The sequence below is a fragment of the Bufo gargarizans genome, chromosome 2 (genome assembly GCF_014858855.1).
Source record: "Bufo gargarizans isolate SCDJY-AF-19 chromosome 2, ASM1485885v1, whole genome shotgun sequence".
Lineage (NCBI taxonomy): Eukaryota > Metazoa > Chordata > Amphibia > Anura > Bufonidae > Bufo > Bufo gargarizans.
In genome coordinates, this window is record NC_058081.1 from 646,589,476 (window position 1) to 646,608,744 (window position 19,269).

Here is a 19,269-nt window from a genome sequence, read left to right on the forward strand (position 1 = left end):
TAGATTTCAAAGAGCTCTGATATAGCAGGAACCACTAAATTATGAAATTGCTAAATTGGGAATTGTATTTCAACCCAGAACAAGAAATGTGCTTGAACGGACACTAAATAACTCGCCCAGCTACAGCACTAGGGACAGATTTAGCTGGATATAAATTTGAGGCCTAGTATTTAGGCGCTGGGTGACAGGTATGGGTTTAGTGACAGAATTAGACTTGGAAATACACAGTAGCGGGTGTGTGTGAAGTTATTCTGAATGACCCTATGTGCACCTTCAATATTATATACCCTTTTAGGGATAGATTTCAAATAGCTCTGATATAGCAGAAACCACTAAATTATGAAATTGCTAAATTGGGAATTGTACTTCAACCCAGAACAAAAAATGTGCTTTGACGGACACTAAATATCTTGCCCAGCAACAACAGTACAGCGGTGGGTAACGAGAGATTTAGAGGGAATTAAATTTGAGGCCTAGTATTTAGGCGCTGGGTCACCGGTATGGATTTAGTGACAGAATTAGACTTGGAAATACACAGTAGCGGGTGTGTGTGAAGTTATTCTGAATGACCCTATGTGCACCTTCAATATTATATACCCTTTTTGGGATAGATTTCAAATAGCTCTGATATAGCAGGAACCACTAAATTATGAAATTGCTAAATTGGGAATTGTACTTCAACCCAGAACAAAAATGTGCTTTGACGGGCACTAAATAACTTTCCCAGCTACAACAGGACAACGGTAACGAGAGATTTAGAGGGATTTAAATTTGAGGCCTAGTATTTAGGCGCTGGGTGACAGGTATGGGTTTAGTGACAGAATTAGACTTGGAAATACACAGTAGCGGGTGTGTGTGAAGTTATTCTGAATGACCCTATGTGCACCTTCAATATTATATACCCTTTTTGGGATAGATTTCAAATAGCTCTGATATAGCAGAAACCACTAAATTATGAAATTGCTAAATTGGGAATTGTACTTCAACCCAGAACAAAAAATGTGCTTTGACGGACACTAAATATCTTGCCCAGCAACAACAGTACAGCGGTGGGTAACGAGAGATTTAGAGGGAATTAAATTTGAGGCCTAGTATTTAGGCGCTGGGTCACCGGTATGGATTTAGTGACAGAATTAGACTTGGAAATACACAGTAGCGGGTGTGTGTGAAGTTACTCTGAATGACCCTATGTGCACCTTCAATATTATATACCCTTTTTGGGATAGATTTCAAAGAGCTCTGATATAGCAGGAACCACTAAATTATGAAATTGCTAAATTGGGAATTGTATTTCAACCCAGAACAAGAAATGTGCTTGAACGGACACTAAATAACTCGCCCAGCTACAGCACTAGGGACAGATTTAGCTGGATATAAATTTGAGGCCTAGTATTTAGGCGCTGGGTGACAGGTATGGGTTTAGTGACAGAATTAGACTTGGAAATACACAGTAGCGGGTGTGTGTGAAGTTATTCTGAATGACCCTATGTGCACCTTCAATATTATATACCCTTTTAGGGATAGATTTCAAATAGCTCTGATATAGCAGAAACCACTAAATTATGAAATTGCTAAATTGGGAATTGTACTTCAACCCAGAACAAAAAATGTGCTTTGACGGACACTAAATATCTTGCCCAGCAACAACAGTACAGCGGTGGGTAACGAGAGATTTAGAGGGAATTAAATTTGAGGCCTAGTATTTAGGCGCTGGGTCACCGGTATGGATTTAGTGACAGAATTAGACTTGGAAATACACAGTAGCGGGTGTGTGTGAAGTTATTCTGAATGACCCTATGTGCACCTTCAATATTATATACCCTTTTTGGGATAGATTTCAAATAGCTCTGATATAGCAGGAACCACTAAATTATGAAATTGCTAAATTGGGAATTGTACTTCAACCCAGAACAAAAAATGTGCTTTGACGGGCACTAAATAACTTTCCCAGCTACAACAGGACAACGGTAACGAGAGATTTAGAGGGATTTAAATTTGAGGCCTAGTATTTAGGCGCTGGGTGACAGGTATGGGTTTAGTGACAGAATTAGACTTGGAAATACACAGTAGCGGGTGTGTGTGAAGTTATTCTGAATGACCCTATGTGCACCTTCAATATTATATACCCTTTTTGGGATAGATTTCAAATAGCTCTGATATAGCAGAAACCACTAAATTATGAAATTGCTAAATTGGGAATTGTACTTCAACCCAGAACAAAAAATGTGCTTTGACGGACACTAAATATCTTGCCCAGCAACAACAGTACAGCGGTGGGTAACGAGAGATTTAGAGGGAATTAAATTTGAGGCCTAGTATTTAGGCGCTGGGTCACCGGTATGGATTTAGTGACAGAATTAGACTTGGAAATACACAGTAGCGGGTGTGTGTGAAGTTACTCTGAATGACCCTATGTGCACCTTCAATATTATATACCCTTTTTGGGATAGATTTCAAAGAGCTCTGATATAGCAGGAACCACTAAATTATGAAATTGCTAAATTGGGAATTGTATTTCAACCCAGAACAAGAAATGTGCTTGAACGGACACTAAATAACTCGCCCAGCTACAGCACTAGGGACAGATTTAGCTGGATATAAATTTGAGGCCTAGTATTTAGGCGCTGGGTGACCGGTATGGATTTAGTGACAGAATTAGACTGGGATATGGCCAAAAAATGAACAGACTATTGCTGGTTAAATGCACTTGGTGTGACAGCTTCACCCTGATGTAGGCTTTAGCCAAAAAACAACCACACCATTGAGGGTTAAATGCACTTGGTGACAGGCGCAGCTTGCCCCTGATTTTGTATATGGCCAAAAAATGAACAGACTATTGCTGGTTAAATGCACTTGGTGTGACAGCTTCACCCTGATGTAGGCTTTAGCCAAAAAACAACCACACCATTGAGGGTTAAATGCACTTGGTGACAGGCGCAGCTTGCCCCTGATTTTGTATATGGCCAAAAAATGAACAGACTATTGCTGGTTAAATGCACTTGGTGTGACAGCTTCACCCTGATGTAGGCTTTAGCCAAAAAACAACCACACCATTGAGGGTTAAATGCACTTGGTGACAGGCGCAGCTTGCCCCTGATTTTGTATATGGCCAAAAAATGAACAGACTATTGCTGGTTAAATGCACTTGGTGTGACAGCTTCACCCTGATGTAGGCTTTAGCCAAAAAACAACCACACCATTGAGGGTTAAATGCACTTGGTCGCAGCTTGTGCTGGCGCACCACAAGACACAAAATGGCCGCCGATCACCCCAGAAAAATGAGACTGACAAACGGTCTGTGCAGCCTAAAAACAGTGAGCAATTGAGGATCAGCAGCTCAATGATCCACAGCTGCAGATCGATCAGTTAATCAAGTCCTTTGGAGGAGTTAATCTGCCTAATCTCGCCCTACTGTCGCAGCCGCAACCTCTCCCTACGCTAATCAGAGCAGAGTGACGGGCGGCGCTATGTGACTCCAGCTTAAATAGAGGCTGGGTCACATGGTGCTCTGGCCAATCACAGCCATGCCAATAGTAGGCATGGCTGTGATGGCCTCTTGGGGCAAGTAGTATGACGCTTGTTGATTGGCTGCTTTGCAGCCTTTCAAAAAGCGCCAAGAAAGCGTCACAAAAGCGCGAAGAAAGCGACGAACACCGAACCCGAACCCGGACTTTTACGAAAATGTCCGGGTTCGGGTCCGTGTCACGGACACCCCAAAATTCGGTACGAACCCGAACTATACAGTTCGAGTTCGCTCATCCCTAGTGTCAAATCTTTCCACTTTCTAAAACATCACAGATTTAGACACATTTAACAATCCAAATAATTTGGCACAAACTAAAAATGATGCAGCCACAATATTCTAGCGCTAAATAACTCATCCTAATAAATCTGCCCCATACTGTATGCTTGTTCTGTTCCACTCAGCTGCAGAAGGGTTAACACATGGCAATCAGTTATGGTCACACTCGAACAATTTGCGTCTGTTTTTGCCATCAATCCTTTCCCACAATCCTCTCTTTCTTTTCATGCAATAATCTAATTATGGAGTCCTTGGTATATAATAGATATAAAAGGTGGTGTGAAAGGGAGGGGGGAGCGTACACAAAGGGACTGACTTTCAAGAAGTCACTTGAGAATAGCTTTGGCTTTAGAAGTCTATAGAGTTCTGGGCATCCTGCTGTTATTTCATGACAGGCAATGCATCAATTTTACATGCAGCAACCACACACACAAAAACTCTCCTTCAAGGACACTGAGAATCCAGGGAAGTATCACAGACTCCGGCAGAAATATGGTTTATGTCATTAGTGCATTGTGAACCTAAGATATAAATGACGGTGTCCTCATACAGAACTCCGCATGTGTAGGTGAACTGTGTAATGATGAGGTTCTCATCTATCACTACTCTTCTTGTATAAAGTGTAACCGCTAAAGTGTAATTTCCGAAAAATTACATGTGCAAGACGCACAAAATATAACTGCAAGTGGCTAGAATTTATAAAGGAGCTTTCTTGTAGGCCCAGGATAGTGATCGATATGTTACCAGTGTGTTGTTCATAACGTCTCATCCAGGTCCCACTTCAGCTAAGGCTACTTTCACACTAGTAGCAGGACGGATCCGACAGGCTGTTCACCCTGTCGGATCCATCCTGCCGCTATTTCACCGTGCCGCCTATAATGGGGATGGGGGCGGAGCTCCGGCGCAGCACGGCAGTTCGCGGTGAGAGGCCGCCGGACTAAAAAGTCAGACATGCAGTACTTTTAGTCCGGCAGACTTTCACCGTGCACTGCCGTGCTGCGCCGGAGCTCCGCCGCCATCCCCATTATAGTCAATGGGTACGGAGCGGCGGTCCGGCGGCACAGCGAAATAGCGGCAGGACGGATCCGACAGGGTGAACAGCCTGTCGGATCCGTCCTGCCGCTAGTGTGAAAGTAGCCTAAGGCTACTTTCACATCAGCGTTTTTGCTTGATTCGTCATGGATCAGCAAAAATGCTTCCGTCATAATAATACAACCATCTGAATCCGTTCTGAACGGATCTGGTTGTATTATATTTAAAATAGCCAAGATGGATCCGTCTCTAAAACCATTGTAAGTCAAGTGTAGACGGATCCTTTTTCTTTTGTGTTAGAGAAAACTGATCCATCCCCATTGACTTACATTGTGTCGGGACAGATCTGTCTTGCTCCGCACCACATCGCGGACAGAAAAACGCTGCTTACAGCGTTATTCTGTCCGCGATGGGGCGCAACCAAATGGAACGGAATGCATTTTGGTGTCCTCTGTTTCGTTCAGTTCAGTTTTGTCCCCATTGACAATGAATGAGGACAAAACAAAAGCATTTTCCCCCGCTATTGAGATAAGATATCAATAGCGGAAAGGGAAAGCGCAAGTGTGAAAGTAGCCTAAACTGAAAGGAGTTGTTCAATTTCATATAGTTTTTTTTAAAGATTCCCCCACCCAATAGGACCTGTTGAAGGAAGCATTAGACTCGCGTAACCAGAACCAAGTGTTGAGGAGCAGGTAAGCAGTGATGGCCAGTTCGCAGTGTTCGCCGACGAACACATGCGATCTGCCATCTTTATTCCCAAGTCCGGCATTGCAGAGGTAAGTCCTTACCTGGGCCTGCGCCGCGAGCCGCTCTGAAACACATGCGGTCACCAGGAGCAGGCAGTTCGGAGAACAGCCCGATGAAGGCTGTTCTCGGAACTGTGAAAAAAAATTAAAAAGGATAACCATATATTGATCACTCGCATAAATACAAACAGGGTTATTGTAGGGCCCCATAGGGTCATCCAGGGACATATAGGATCACCTTCCTGTGACTCCCTCTTATTTTCAGGACCTCCAAACCGGACCACCCTGCCAAGAAATCCCGAAACGAAGGTGTCTGAAGATTCCGTCATCTGTAGGGTAGGACACTGGGTTTCATTGGTGCCGCCATACACCTTTTTTGATACAGGTGCTGCTGTGCACTATCTTGCATGATGTTTTTGGCACCAAATCTTTGTCGCTTTTTTGATGCCCCCGTGCATTAAGTATACACTGTCATATTTTGTCTCTTCATTGTTTAATTGTGTACCTAAGGTGCTAGTGCATATCGCCCATTGTTACCTTACATTTGTGTGCCTAAGGTGCTAGTGCATACCGGCTCTTGTCACCTTACAGTGTCTCACACTGAATGTATAAGTGTGGACAGGGGCTGTTTCTGTTTCCAATAAATCCCCTGAGTGCGGGATTGTGGAAAACTGTATTCACATACACGTTTGATCTTTCATGTATTTTGAGGGATATATCTTTTAATGTATCAGAAGTAAAAGTTACGTCTTAAATACTCCAGATCACTATTCACTTCTCTTTGTTCTCGGAGCTGCCTGCTCCCGGTGACCGCATGTGTTTCAGAGCGGCTCACGGCGCAGGCACAGGTAAGGACTTACCTCTGCATCGCCGGACTTGGGAATAAAGATGGCAGATCGTATGTGTTCGTCGGCGAACACTGCGAACTGGCCATCACTGCAGGTAAGTATGCTTCCCTTGATAGTCCTGCTGGATGGTTCTGAAGTTGGACAAAACTTTTAAGGCCAGCTGAACACACCAGATAGATGTTGGCTGAACACTTGTTATCTCTCCCAATCCCTTCTGTTTTGGAAGGAGTTTGGTTTCTGCCAGAGGCCCCATTTTCTATAAAACCCATTAAACATATAGGCAAGTCCAGTAAATGGATGTTCCTGGACCTTAATGGGTTAAAGAGGTCCTGTGTGGCCCTAATTGATACTTCAATGGTATATTCTCTAATATCCTTTCTTTCCTTGTGATTGTATAAACATTCCTAAATCATGGACCTGTGCCAGAAACTGAATTATCAATGCTGGGGTTTCATTCCCTCACTTTAATGGAAAATCAGGACTTCAATATAAAAAGTTATTTGTCTCGAGAGGAAATTTTTGCTGCTTGATTATTTCTGCTTCTCATATGAAACTGCATGGAGTAAATTGGATAAATATATTTTATAGCAGCAGCTTTTATGAGAATTTTATAGCATGAATGAAATAAAAATGAATGTTATATGATCCCAATTAGAAGATAAAAGGGGTTTTATTGTGGTATTTGGTTGTTTTTAAAGTGTTTTTTTAGGGAGTTTCAGGTGGTAAAAGAGGGGACCCTCATCTTTTAACTAACATGGCTACAAAAAGCTGCTCTTTCTCTGGAAGACCTGTCATGTGTATTAGGCCTTTGTTTTGGTCTGCATCTGAACCGCAGTTTTGGCGGCTCGGATGCGGACCCATTCACTTCAATGGGGCCGCAAAAAAATGCAGACAGCACTCTGTGTGCTGTCCGCAACCGTTGCTCCGTTCCGTGGCCCCGCAAAAAAGATATAACCTGTCCTATTCTTGTCCGCGCTTTGTGGACAAGAATAGGCAGTTATATTAAAGGCTGTCTGTGCTGTTCCGCAAATTGTGGAACGCACATGGACGCCATCCACAGGGTTGTGGACCGCAAAACACACAACGGTCCTGTGCATGAGGCCTTACACAGATGCTACATTGACTTCAATGAAAATGGTGTAATGCTTAATATCTCCTCCGATGGTGCTGCAGGAGAGCTGAACATCTGCTGCCAGGATCCTTTATTGATTACAGTTGACCACAGAGGGTCCCCCATATGGACATCTTGTGATCAGCTTATTTTCTGGAGCCCTTCTAAAAAGAAGATTGTATAAAGTGGAGGATCCCTTTAAGTACTTACAATGTTATTTAGGGCATAAGATCGTAAAGACTTTCTCTCCGGAGCTTCAAATGAGCCTAATACTACAGAGCATTATCAAATGTAATGTAGATAGATACTGTAGATAAATAGAACCATCAATCAATAGCTGCATAGGGATACAATAAAGGGACACTGACAGGCAAATTCAGCATATTTAGTTATATATCTGACATTACAGGTCTTATACAGTCTATTAAAAGCATCTAAGTATCCCCCATGTCCACCTTTTAAATACCGAAAAATAATGTTTTATAACCTGCTTGTCCGGTCACCAATCTGCCCAAGGGGCGGCGTTTCATCTCAAAATGCGCCCAGCCAGCCGCTCCTAACTGCCGTTCTGAAGCCCCGCCCAGCTCATCAATATTCACTTCGCTGGGCGGCGGCTACAACTCTCCCCAGTCACGATCCTGCGCATGGGCAATAGAATCCTCCTGGCATCGTATCATCATCATCGCATGCGCATGAGGCAGAGGCTGCAGCGGCCTCGGGGACGCAGGCAGGGTGTGTACGCAGGCGCGATCTAACCACGGCGGGGCGCAGGCGCAGAAGATTAGACATGAACGATGCCAGGAGGATTCTATTGCCCATGCGCAGGATCGTGACTGGGGAGAGTTGTAGCCGCCGCCCAGCGAAGTGAATATTGATGAGCTGGGCGGGGCTTCAGAACGGCAGTTGGGAGCGGCTGGCTGGGCGCATTTTGAGATGAAACGCCGCCCCTTGGGCAGATTGGTGAGGAGACAGGCAGGTTATAAAACTTTATTTTTCGGTATATTAAAGGTGGACAGGGGGGATACTTAGATGCTTTTAATAGACTGTATAAGACCTGTAATGTCAGATATATAACTAAATATGCTGAATTTGCCTGTCAGTGTCCCTTTAAATAAGCACTGTACTCCAACAAACTTTAAATAAATCAGTAGTACAAGTGAATATATGAAACTTTGTCATTGTCTTATTACAGCAAAATGCCTCTTTATCCACTCATGAGCCAGTTTTTATCATTTCACCATAATGATCGTTGACCTTCCATTCACTGCAAAAGCTGCCTTAGGGCTTGTTCACATAACCATATGTATTTTGTGGTCCGCAAAAAATATGGATGACGTCCGTGTGCATTTCATATTTTGCGGAACAGAACAGCTGGCCCCTAATAGAACAGTCCTATCCTTGTCCGGACATTTTTTTGCGGAACAGAAATACGGACATACGGAAATGGAAAGCACACGGAGTGCCTTCCATTTTATTAGCTGACCCATTGAAATGAATTATTCCCTATACGGTCCGCAAAAAGAAACGGAACGGACACAGAAAGAAAATACGTTAGTGTGCATGAGTCCTTAAAGAGGACCTTTGATGGGTCCAGACATTATGAAATAAGTAGGGGGTTGTGTAGGGCATAGTTCATGGATGTAATATCGCTTACTAGTGTGTCTGTCCGGTGCTCCGTTCCCCCGATGTGGCCCCCGTTCACTTTGCCCGCCTGATATTCTAATGAATAGCATTGGTACAGGGAGGAGGAGACTGCCCTGTTTCTCAATGGAGCGCCACAGCCAGGGAGAAGGTAAGCTTTTTTTTCTCCCTGGCTGACGCTCTCCGCTGTGATTGGATCGCGGCACAGCCAGGGAGAAGGAGACACCCATTGAGAAACAGGGCAGTCTCCTCCTCCCTGTACCAATGCTATTTATTAGCATATCAGGCGGGCAAAGTGAACGGGGGCCACATCGGGGGAATGGAGCACCGGACAAACACACTAGTAAGCGATATTACATCCATGAACTATGCCTTACACAACCCCCTACTTATTTCATAATGTCTGGACCCATGAACGGTCCTCTTTAATGACTCATGCACACTAACATATTTTCTTTCTTTTCTTTAAGAATGGAACTATCAGTTCACTGAAGGATTTGGTTACATACTGTCTATAGAAGTCTATGGAGAGGGGAGGAGGAGTGAGCTGCTGGAAGGAGACACAGAGGCAGAGAGACGCACTGAGATGCTGGTGCTGGCTCAATTGCGTTTTATATCTCACCTCAGTGCTGTATTTAGAGCTACGCTGCTCAGTACTGTTGTTCTATGTCTTCCATGCTGCTGTATTTGAGGATGTTCTACAGAGAGATAGAGGAGCACAAGTGCCACCTGGTTAGTGAATTTCATTAAAGTGCCACAAAAATCTATAACTTATTAGTTTATTGGTCTTGGACAATCCCTACGTGTTCGAAGGGTATCTTGACAGTAAAAGAATAAAATAAAACGTAAAGGCCCCCCATAATACCTCAGCAACCTCAGCCAAAACTCTTATGTGTATGGGAGACTCCCAGCTCTCCCAACAGATGATGTCAGTGGAGAAAAGGATTGGGCAAAATGAATATTTTCCCCTGATCCTTTGGTTCTCTTGAGAGATAAGCCACCACCAGAGGTGTCTGGCAGTGGCTTTCTCAGCTCTTCACATAGAATACACATACACGTTCGGCCAAGTGTTCAATCTTCCAGCAGTGCCACCACAGGGGAAATTAAAGGGTTTGGCCACTTTCTCGCTATTGTTGACTAGTGTACATCTGACTATATGGCGCTTACTAATATAGCCTTCGCAGCATTTTCTGTGCCATTAGCTAGATTTAATAAGCCATGTCCCCTTGTTGGTCAGATCTTCTGTGCTGTCTGCATAGAGATCCTGTCGATCACTGAGCCTCCTCCATTCAAACTGCACGTGCACTAAACTCCCAACAGCAAGAGCAGATGGCAGGTGGAGTGCATTTGAATGGCGGGGATGTTACATGAAGGGGATTTGCCCGGTCACATGACCCTCCATCTGCAGCCATTTTGTGGACAGGACCTCCATGTGGACGGCGAAAAAGACTTGGCAAACAAGTGTGCATATCTTACAAAATATAGGCAATGGAGCAGAATATTAACAAAAACTATATTAGTAAATGTTTACATACATATTGATCAACAGTAACCAGGAAGTGGTCAACCCCTTCAAGTATTTATGCAGTGCATTTAAAAGTCTTACACAGTGCAGGACAGGGCCGGTTCTCCAGAAAGAGAGAGAGAGAGAGGCTCTTTGTAACCATTCTCAAGAATAGAGGATCCAGTCCAGGGGACCCCATTTTATTAAAAATAGGTTTACTAAATTGAACACCTAATTTAAGGGTCTTATAGATAACCAAGGACAGGACAGGTACCCTTTAGGAAACATAATATCTGACCAGTTTTCCCACATCAGTGTCCTGGTTCCTGCAGAGGGTTCATAGATTAAATTACATTGTCTGTTAAATAAATATACGTGACGTCACATGCGTGGGAGTCAGGGGACAATAGGGACTGTTTCAATTTAACCTCTAGTGAAAAAGCAGTCTGATGCCAGATACTGACAATGCTGTATACATTGGATGATATGAACAGGAGGATTTGTTACGTGAAGTCAGACTTAACCCCTGCGGCAGATTCACTGCGTCTCATGTCTGGATAATGTAACTGGAGCAAACAACTATACACAGATCCCAGCACTCAGCTTCCACTGTCACTGATTACTATGCATTAAAACATTTTTACAATGGAAAATAAGCACTGTATAGGAAATAAAAAAAAATCAGAAAGTATACTTATGACAGATAGATCTGTTATGGGTTGGATCTGCCCAAAGAAGCGACCTACCTCTATTACGTCTATATGCCCTCATAGACATATGGACAAATGTTGTCTTTATTACACAATTTATATCATAGTTCAAATATTTGTTGCATGATATGTTGCAGAGATAATGGACAGAGATTAGCAAATTTCTTAAAAATTTGATTCGGCTGCTTCGCCCAATTTTCGGGTAAGTAGCGGGTGCAATGACAGGGAGCTGCGATAGAGCCACTCCCCATCATTGTACCCCTCAGATGCCTCTTTCATACATGATGACGGCATCTGAGAGTAATAATACAGTGTGAAATTACCAGATTTTTTTTTTTAAATCATACTTACCACCTCCATTTGCTCACGATGGGCCAGCCACCACCATAATGCTTGAAGCGTCATCACGCTGGCCAGCATGGTGATGTCATAGGTCATCACGCATGGGATTTTGGCCTAGATCTTTAATGAAGATGGCGGCGGCCGGCCAGTCGCGAGCTAATGGAGGAGGTAAGTATGAATTTTGTTTGTGTTTTACATTATTTCAGGTTAAATCGATTCGCTACCACAAAGCATAAGGAAATTTGGCGAATCAAATTTGTCCTGAAATTCGGATCAAATTCCACATTGTTGGATTCGATTCGCTCAACTCTAATAATGGATTAAGGCTATGGATACCTTTCACATGGAATTTCATATTTTTTTTACATATGTTAATATTTGTTTAGAGTGAAAAAAAATAGCAGCACTAAGTTTCGGTCTCCAGTCTTCATTCCTTCACGTATTTTGAGATCCCCTAATATTGATTTTGCAACCTGCTACTAATTTCTGACTTTTCTCATGTGGGTGTGTTCCTCCATTAATACATGTGTAGTTGCCAGATTTGGGCTGGTTCCAACGCTACGCTGGGTCCCCCAGACACTGTCGAGTTGTCGCCAAACGTTTCTCATCTCTGGAAGGGATGGCAAGGCATGGTTCACCCCAGTGGGAAATTAGTTTAGAGTCAGAGTCTGCAGTAAACCAGTGTGCTTCTTTACTAGAGGACAATAGTGGAAAACAATACAGGCAAGGCAATAAGCTGGCTTCTGCAGTCTTCTCCCTGGCAGAAGAACGTTCTGTGCTGAGCAAAGGCCTGAGCTACCTGTCTCTGTCTCAGGAGGCTGGTACCCTGGCCAAAAGGTTGGTGGCCCAGGGTCTGTGTCTCAGTTGTCCGGCTGGCCCTTTGGTCAAAGGGCTGGTGACCCCAGGTCTGTGGTAGAGTATCCACATCTCTGTGTCTTCTGGTCAGTCGTGCAATCTGGCAGAGTCTCTTCTACTAAACCCTGTCCTTATCTACAGACAAATAAAGGCTCTAACTGCTCTCCTTATATACAATTTATCAATGAACTAGAACTTTCTAGTGGGAGAAGAGAATCACAACCTAAATATAAACAATATTGCAATTTTAATCTTAGAGTTGAATACAGTTTATTACATATAAAACAGTATAAGTGTAAACAACGGCATAAATCATAGTGTAAGATAACCTTTCCAAGTGCACTAAAGTAGTGAGTTGAAAGCTTTGCGTAGTAGCAATAGGGGCGCTACACAAGCTCGATCTGTGTGTCCAGGATGCTGCTGTCATCTCCCTGTAAACTGACTTGTGTATGCTTTCCCCACTATTACCAGCCTATATGAACTGCCTTTCAGGAAGTTAACAAGTAAGGCTACTTTCACACTTGCGGCAGAGTGATCCGGCAGGCAGTTCTGTCGCCGGCAATCTGCATGCAAACAGACAGCATTTGTAGAACGGATGCATTGAAAGAACAGATCCGTCTCTCCGTATTTCATCCGGGGAAATGGATCCGTTATATATTTTTTTCACATTTTTACCGGTTTGTGCAACTGATCCGGAATTTTGGACGGAGATAATACTGCAGCATGCTGTGGTATTTCCTCCGTCCAAAACGCTGTTCAGTGACTGAACGGAAGACATCCTGATGCATCCTGAACGGATTTCTCTCCATTCAGAATGCATGGGGATGAAACTGATCAGTTTTTTTCCGGTATAGAGCCCCAGTGCCAGAAAAGAAAAACGCTAGTGTGAAAGTACCCTACGAAAAGAGAGAAGTCATTTCTGTCCTTTATACTTTCTTTTCTGTATGATCCACTCCTGATTTTGGCTTCCAAAACTGCCTGCAGAATCATGATCATGCGGCCGTAAGAAAAGTTAGGGGGAAAACAGAGACAACCTCAGAGACCGGGGCAGCAGCCATATGGGTTGTCCAAGATATTTAAACATCTGGGACAGCACCTGCAATGTCTTAAAATAAAAAACACAATAAACTCACCTGTTTCTCCTGCGCCATTCTCTTGGTCCAGTACTTCTGCCTCTGTATAATTACAAATAGCAGCAGTGACGTGCCTGGATTTGAAACCTGACCACTGCAGCCAATTACTATCCTCAGCAGTCTACAGCTGAATCCAGGCATGTCACTGCACACATCCCCAATCACTGTCCTCTGCTGTACAGCTGTAAACTGCTTATACCGACCCATATAGAGGTAAAAAGGTTGACCTTTACTTTAAAGAGTATACATTACACAGAATACTTAGAAAGGGACTGATGCTAGTTGACGTTTGTTTGGAACGATGATTATAGTTTTATAGTTGATACCCTTGTAAAACAGAACATATGTCCAGCAAGTTCAAACAGGCAAAACTAAGTCAACTTATCGCATGATCCAAGTGGCTACCTGTGGCCCATGTCGCTATCCTTTACAGCAGGAGGAACATTTGCAGCCTTAGTCCTCAGGTGTGAGAGCCCATTCACATAGGCCCCAGAATTGGGAATGAAAATTCCTATGAATGTTTGCTTGCCCAAACACCACCCAATATACACATGCTGCCAATAGCCCAACAAACGAACAAATGTGTGATCACATCTTTTATGAACCATTAAAAATACTTGTCGAAAGCCCATCGCCTCATATAAATAGTTGCTCAGTGCTTGTTACTGGGCAATATCTGCTTGTGTAAAAGGATCCAGAATTGAATCGCCTCCGCCCGATGCAAAATTCATATTTTGTCCATCCACCTACTGTACAATGTGCCATGTTTAGTACTTGGGTTTTCTTATGTGGCATCATTATGTGGATCATTGGCCCATTCAACCAACAGAATACGTGCAAATGTTACCTCTGCACCCGCTATAGCTTACTCCCCTGCCTCTGTTCCCCTGACTCTAAGTGCTAAGCTCCTAAATGGAATTAGAATTCAAAAGAGCTAAAAGGTTTTAAGTAGCGCAAGATGAAATCCCTCTATAGTGGTAGGACCACACGGCACAGCTTTTCTGCATTTGAAGACTGCGTGTCCTAAAGGGCCACAGCGAGTTCTAATTAAACCAATTAAAACCGTACTAGTCCATGGTCCGAAAACGTAAGAAAGAACCTTGATCTGTAGTGGAGTGAGACTAAATCAAAGCAATTCTTATTTTCTATATGGGAAGATCTGCTGTTAGGGTGATGGGTGGCTGTCTGGACAGAGAGGTAAGTACAAGTCAGCTAGAATCATTTCCCTGAGAGCGGAGAGTCAGGGCCAAATGTAAGCCCCAACGGGATATTGTATGCACTGGATTAGGTTTATCCAGCAATATATTTTCTAGTTGTATAAGATAATATATTTTTTCAACATTTAAAGGTAAAAATGTGGTCAAAAAGAAAACATAAACCCAAGGGGAAATTAATTTTCTTTGCCTTTTTTTCAGATGGATCCAGAGTTCTGATGTACAAATGTACACCCATCCTTTTAGATCCATCTTTCATTGACCTCCATTCAGATGTGGAATAAATGCTATGGTAGTCAAGGCAAAGGTTTCAAATTGTGCCACATCATCAGCCCATGAAGAACACTGTCTAATTTCTTAGTTTTTTTTCCTATTAAAATGAGCATTTTACATATTCCTCATTCCGCCACCCCCATCTCTTCATTCAATGTACAGTAGGTCCGGCTGACCACCTAACCATATTTTTAGCAGCTCCATTCTATACCGCTCATATATACACTGCCTCACTGCCTCCAATCACTTTTTTTTTATCAATATATTGAGACTCCCCCACCAATTTTAAACAAATTAAATGCTCTAATATAACCATTAAAAGTTATGTCCACCATTTTCCTAATGAACCTGAAATAAAAAATAAATCATTTTGGCAAGACAGTTTTGAGTAAAAATATCCTAGTGTTTTGTGTATACAGCTCTTATGCCAATCTATGTGTCTCTATAGTTATAAACTACAAGTAAACCTCGTATAATCTGATCCTGCAGTCATATTCCCTTCCATCTGTCTCCTCTCTTTTATTGTCTTTTCGCTCTTGGTGGAGCTGGAGATGGAGTGGCAGGTTGCACATGTCCACTGATGTTCCATTCATTCTCTATGGACTGCAGTCCCATGGAGAATTAACTAAGTGGCAGTGGATATATGCAAAATTCCACTCCATTCATATATGAGCCCCTGTTCTCATTGTGGGGGTCCAAGTGGTCAGAGCTCCACTGATCAGATACTTATTCCCAATCAATTAGATATAAATTAGTTACAAACTTGTAAATACCCTTTTAATTTTATATCATTATTACAAATACATTATATGACTTAGAGATATAATAGGGAGCTGGTGCATTGCACAAACAGACCCTTTAGTCTGGAGACAAAGTACAGTCGTCTGAGGCTCAGTACATTTGGAACTAAGTCCTATGGTCTTTAGACCAGTGGATTACCTCTGGCCAGCGCTCCATGTATGCTATCATTTCATCCGAGTCAATTACACATCAGCCATACTTACATTATTCCGGGGCTGGTTTAAGCTGGGTTTTACGTCCTCATATAATTGCAACTGTATAAGAATATTCTCTGTTCACAATACATCCTTGTCCTTAGTAGCTTACAATTTACTTATTTAATGGGATGGAAAGATAATGTGTTATGGTTAAGGCCTCACAGGTTGACAAGAAAATTGTATGGTGTAAATTTATGTAATTTAAAATAAACATATATAGTTGTATGTAATACCAATGTCTATGTCTTTTTATATATCTATATATTGTAGGGATTTGCTCTGGTAGGCAGGGTAAGCGGACGCAGTACAGAGGCAAGAACACAGTAATAAAGCAAAAGTTCAGTGTTTATTCACACAGAAAAGCAGTAAAGCAAAAGTAACACTGTGCAGAGTCCTGGTGTTAATTCACACCACATAAAGTCCACAGCACAAACGTGTCACCTGGTGGACTATTTTGTCCAGGGCAATCCACAGCCGTCCACCGCAGGCTTTAGGGCGCCTGATTTTCAGTGTGCGGCTCTCCAGCACGCTACCAGCTCGTTGGAACCTAAAACCCACAGTGCTTCACAGACCCACTATGAAAATGCAGGGTAATCCACACCCAGCTGTGACTGCTGCCTGGGTTTTTATTGCCAGCCCAAAACCTGACCTGGACGTGGGGAACAGCCACCCACCCTGCTCTTTGGCTGCCACACTAAGTAAAACAGTGTCAGCGAGCACTAGCTGCCACTGACACACAAAATTGCCTCACCGAGGCCAGGAACCTCGGTGACACGTACCTTCCGTCAATGATGGACCCTTGCGCCTTCCTACAATATACTGTATATATATATAAAATTTACATCCTACTTACTGTATATCTATTGAAGAACACTGTATATAGTGTATTAACGCACATCATATAAAGTGAGGAACACCCTGCGACTTTGCAAGTTCTCCCACTTAGAAATCATGAAGGGGTCTGAAATTCACATTGTAGGTACAATCCCACTCAGACAGAATAAAATAAAAAAAACAGGAAATCGCATTGTATGATTTTTTAAGAATTTATTTGTCTTGCACTGCTGAACATAAGGATTTGAACACCTGAGAAAATCAGTGTTAATATTTGGTACAGAAGCCTTTGTTTGCAGTTACAGAGGTCAAACGTTTCCTGTAGTTCTTGACCAGGTTTGCACACACTGCAACAGGGATTTTGGCCCACTCCTCCACTCAGATCTCCTCTAGATCTGTCAGGTTTCGGGGCTGTCGCTGAGCAACATGGAGTTTCAGCTCCCTCCAAAGATGTTCTATTGGATTTAGGTCTGGAGACTCGCTAGGCCACTCCAGGACCTTAATATGCTTCTTAAAGAGCCACTCCTTGGTTATGCTGGCTGTGTGCTTTGGGTCGTTGTAATGTTGGAAGACCCAGCCACGACCCATCTTCAATGCTCTGACTGAGGGAAGGAGGTTGTTTCTCAAAATCTCACAATAAATGGCCCCATTCCTCCTCTCCTTAATACAGTGCAGTCGTCCTGTCCCCTTCACAGAAAAGCACCCGCAAAGCATGATGTTACTACCCCCATGCTTCACAGTAGGGACGGTGTTCTTGGGATGCAACTCATCCTTCTTTTTCCTCCAAACACGACGAGTGAAGTTTAGACCAAAAAGTTCTACTTTGGTCTAATCTGACCACATGACTTTCTCCCATGCCTCCTCTGGATCATCAGATGGTCATTGGCAAACTTCAGAAGGTCCTGGACATGTGAGGACTTGAGCAAGGGGAACCTTCCGTGCAATGCATGAATTGAAACCATGATGGCGTAGTGTTCTACCGACAGTGACCTTTGAAACTGTGGTCCCAGCTCTCTTCATGTCATTGACCAGCTCCTCCCTTGTAGTTCTGGGCTGATTCCTAACCTTTCTTATCATCAGTGATACCCCACGAAGTTAGATCTTGCATGGAGCCCCAGTTGGAAGGAGACTGACAGTCATCTTTAGCCTCTTCCATTTTCTAACAATTGCTCCAACAGTTGATCTATTTTCACCAAGCTGCTTGGCAATTTCCACGTAACCCTTTCCAGCCTTGTGGTGGTCCACAATTTTGTCTCTGGTGTCTTTTGACAGCTCTTTGATCTTTACCATGGTAGTAGTTGGCGTCTGACTGACTGTGGGGTGGACAGGTGTCTTTAAAGAGCTCAGACAGGTGCTACTAAGTTAGATTAATGAGTGGAGTAGAGGTGGACTTTTTAAAGGCACAGTAACAGGTATTTGAGAGCCAGAATTCTTGCTGTTTCTCAGATGTTAAAATACTTATGTTCAAAATCATACAATATGATTTCCTGAATATTTTTTTTTAATTCTGTCTCTCAGAGTGGGAATGCACCTACAATGTGAATTTCAGACCTCTCCATGATTTCTAAGTGGGAGAACTCGCGAAATCGTAGGGTGTTCAAATACTTCTGTTCCTCACTGTAGAAATCTGTGCCTTCACAAAAATATTAAAGGGCATCTGTCAGCAGATTTGCACCTATGAAACAGGCTGACCTGTTACATGTGCGCTTGGCAGCTGAATGCATCTGTGTTTGTCCCATGTTCATATGTGCCCGCATTGCTAAGAAAAATGATGTTTCATATATGCAAATAAGCCTCTAGAAGCGACAGGGGCGTTACCATCATGACCCTGTCAATCAAAGTGCAGAGGGTGTGGCAGTTGCAGAGACAGCAGAGCCTCTAGGAATAACGGCAATGCCCCGGTTGCTCCTAGAGGCTCATTTGCATATATTAACCACCTCCCGTCCGCCCATTGAATAAAAATGTCCGAGAGGTGGTTGTCTATCTCCCAATGGACGTTTTAAAACGTCCTTTCAGAGATCGCAGCAGCCCGCTAATCGTGCAGCTGCTGATCGGGTTTCCCGCTGTCAGTGACAGCAGGGCAACCCTTAGAGAAGGCAGGGACAGTGCCCAGGTGTCCCTGCCTTCTAGATCGCCGAGCGCTGTGCATACAGAGCAGGAAGCGCTATGTGACCGCCGGGACCGGAGAGTTCAGAGACCTCGATCAGCCCCGCACTGAGGCTGTAC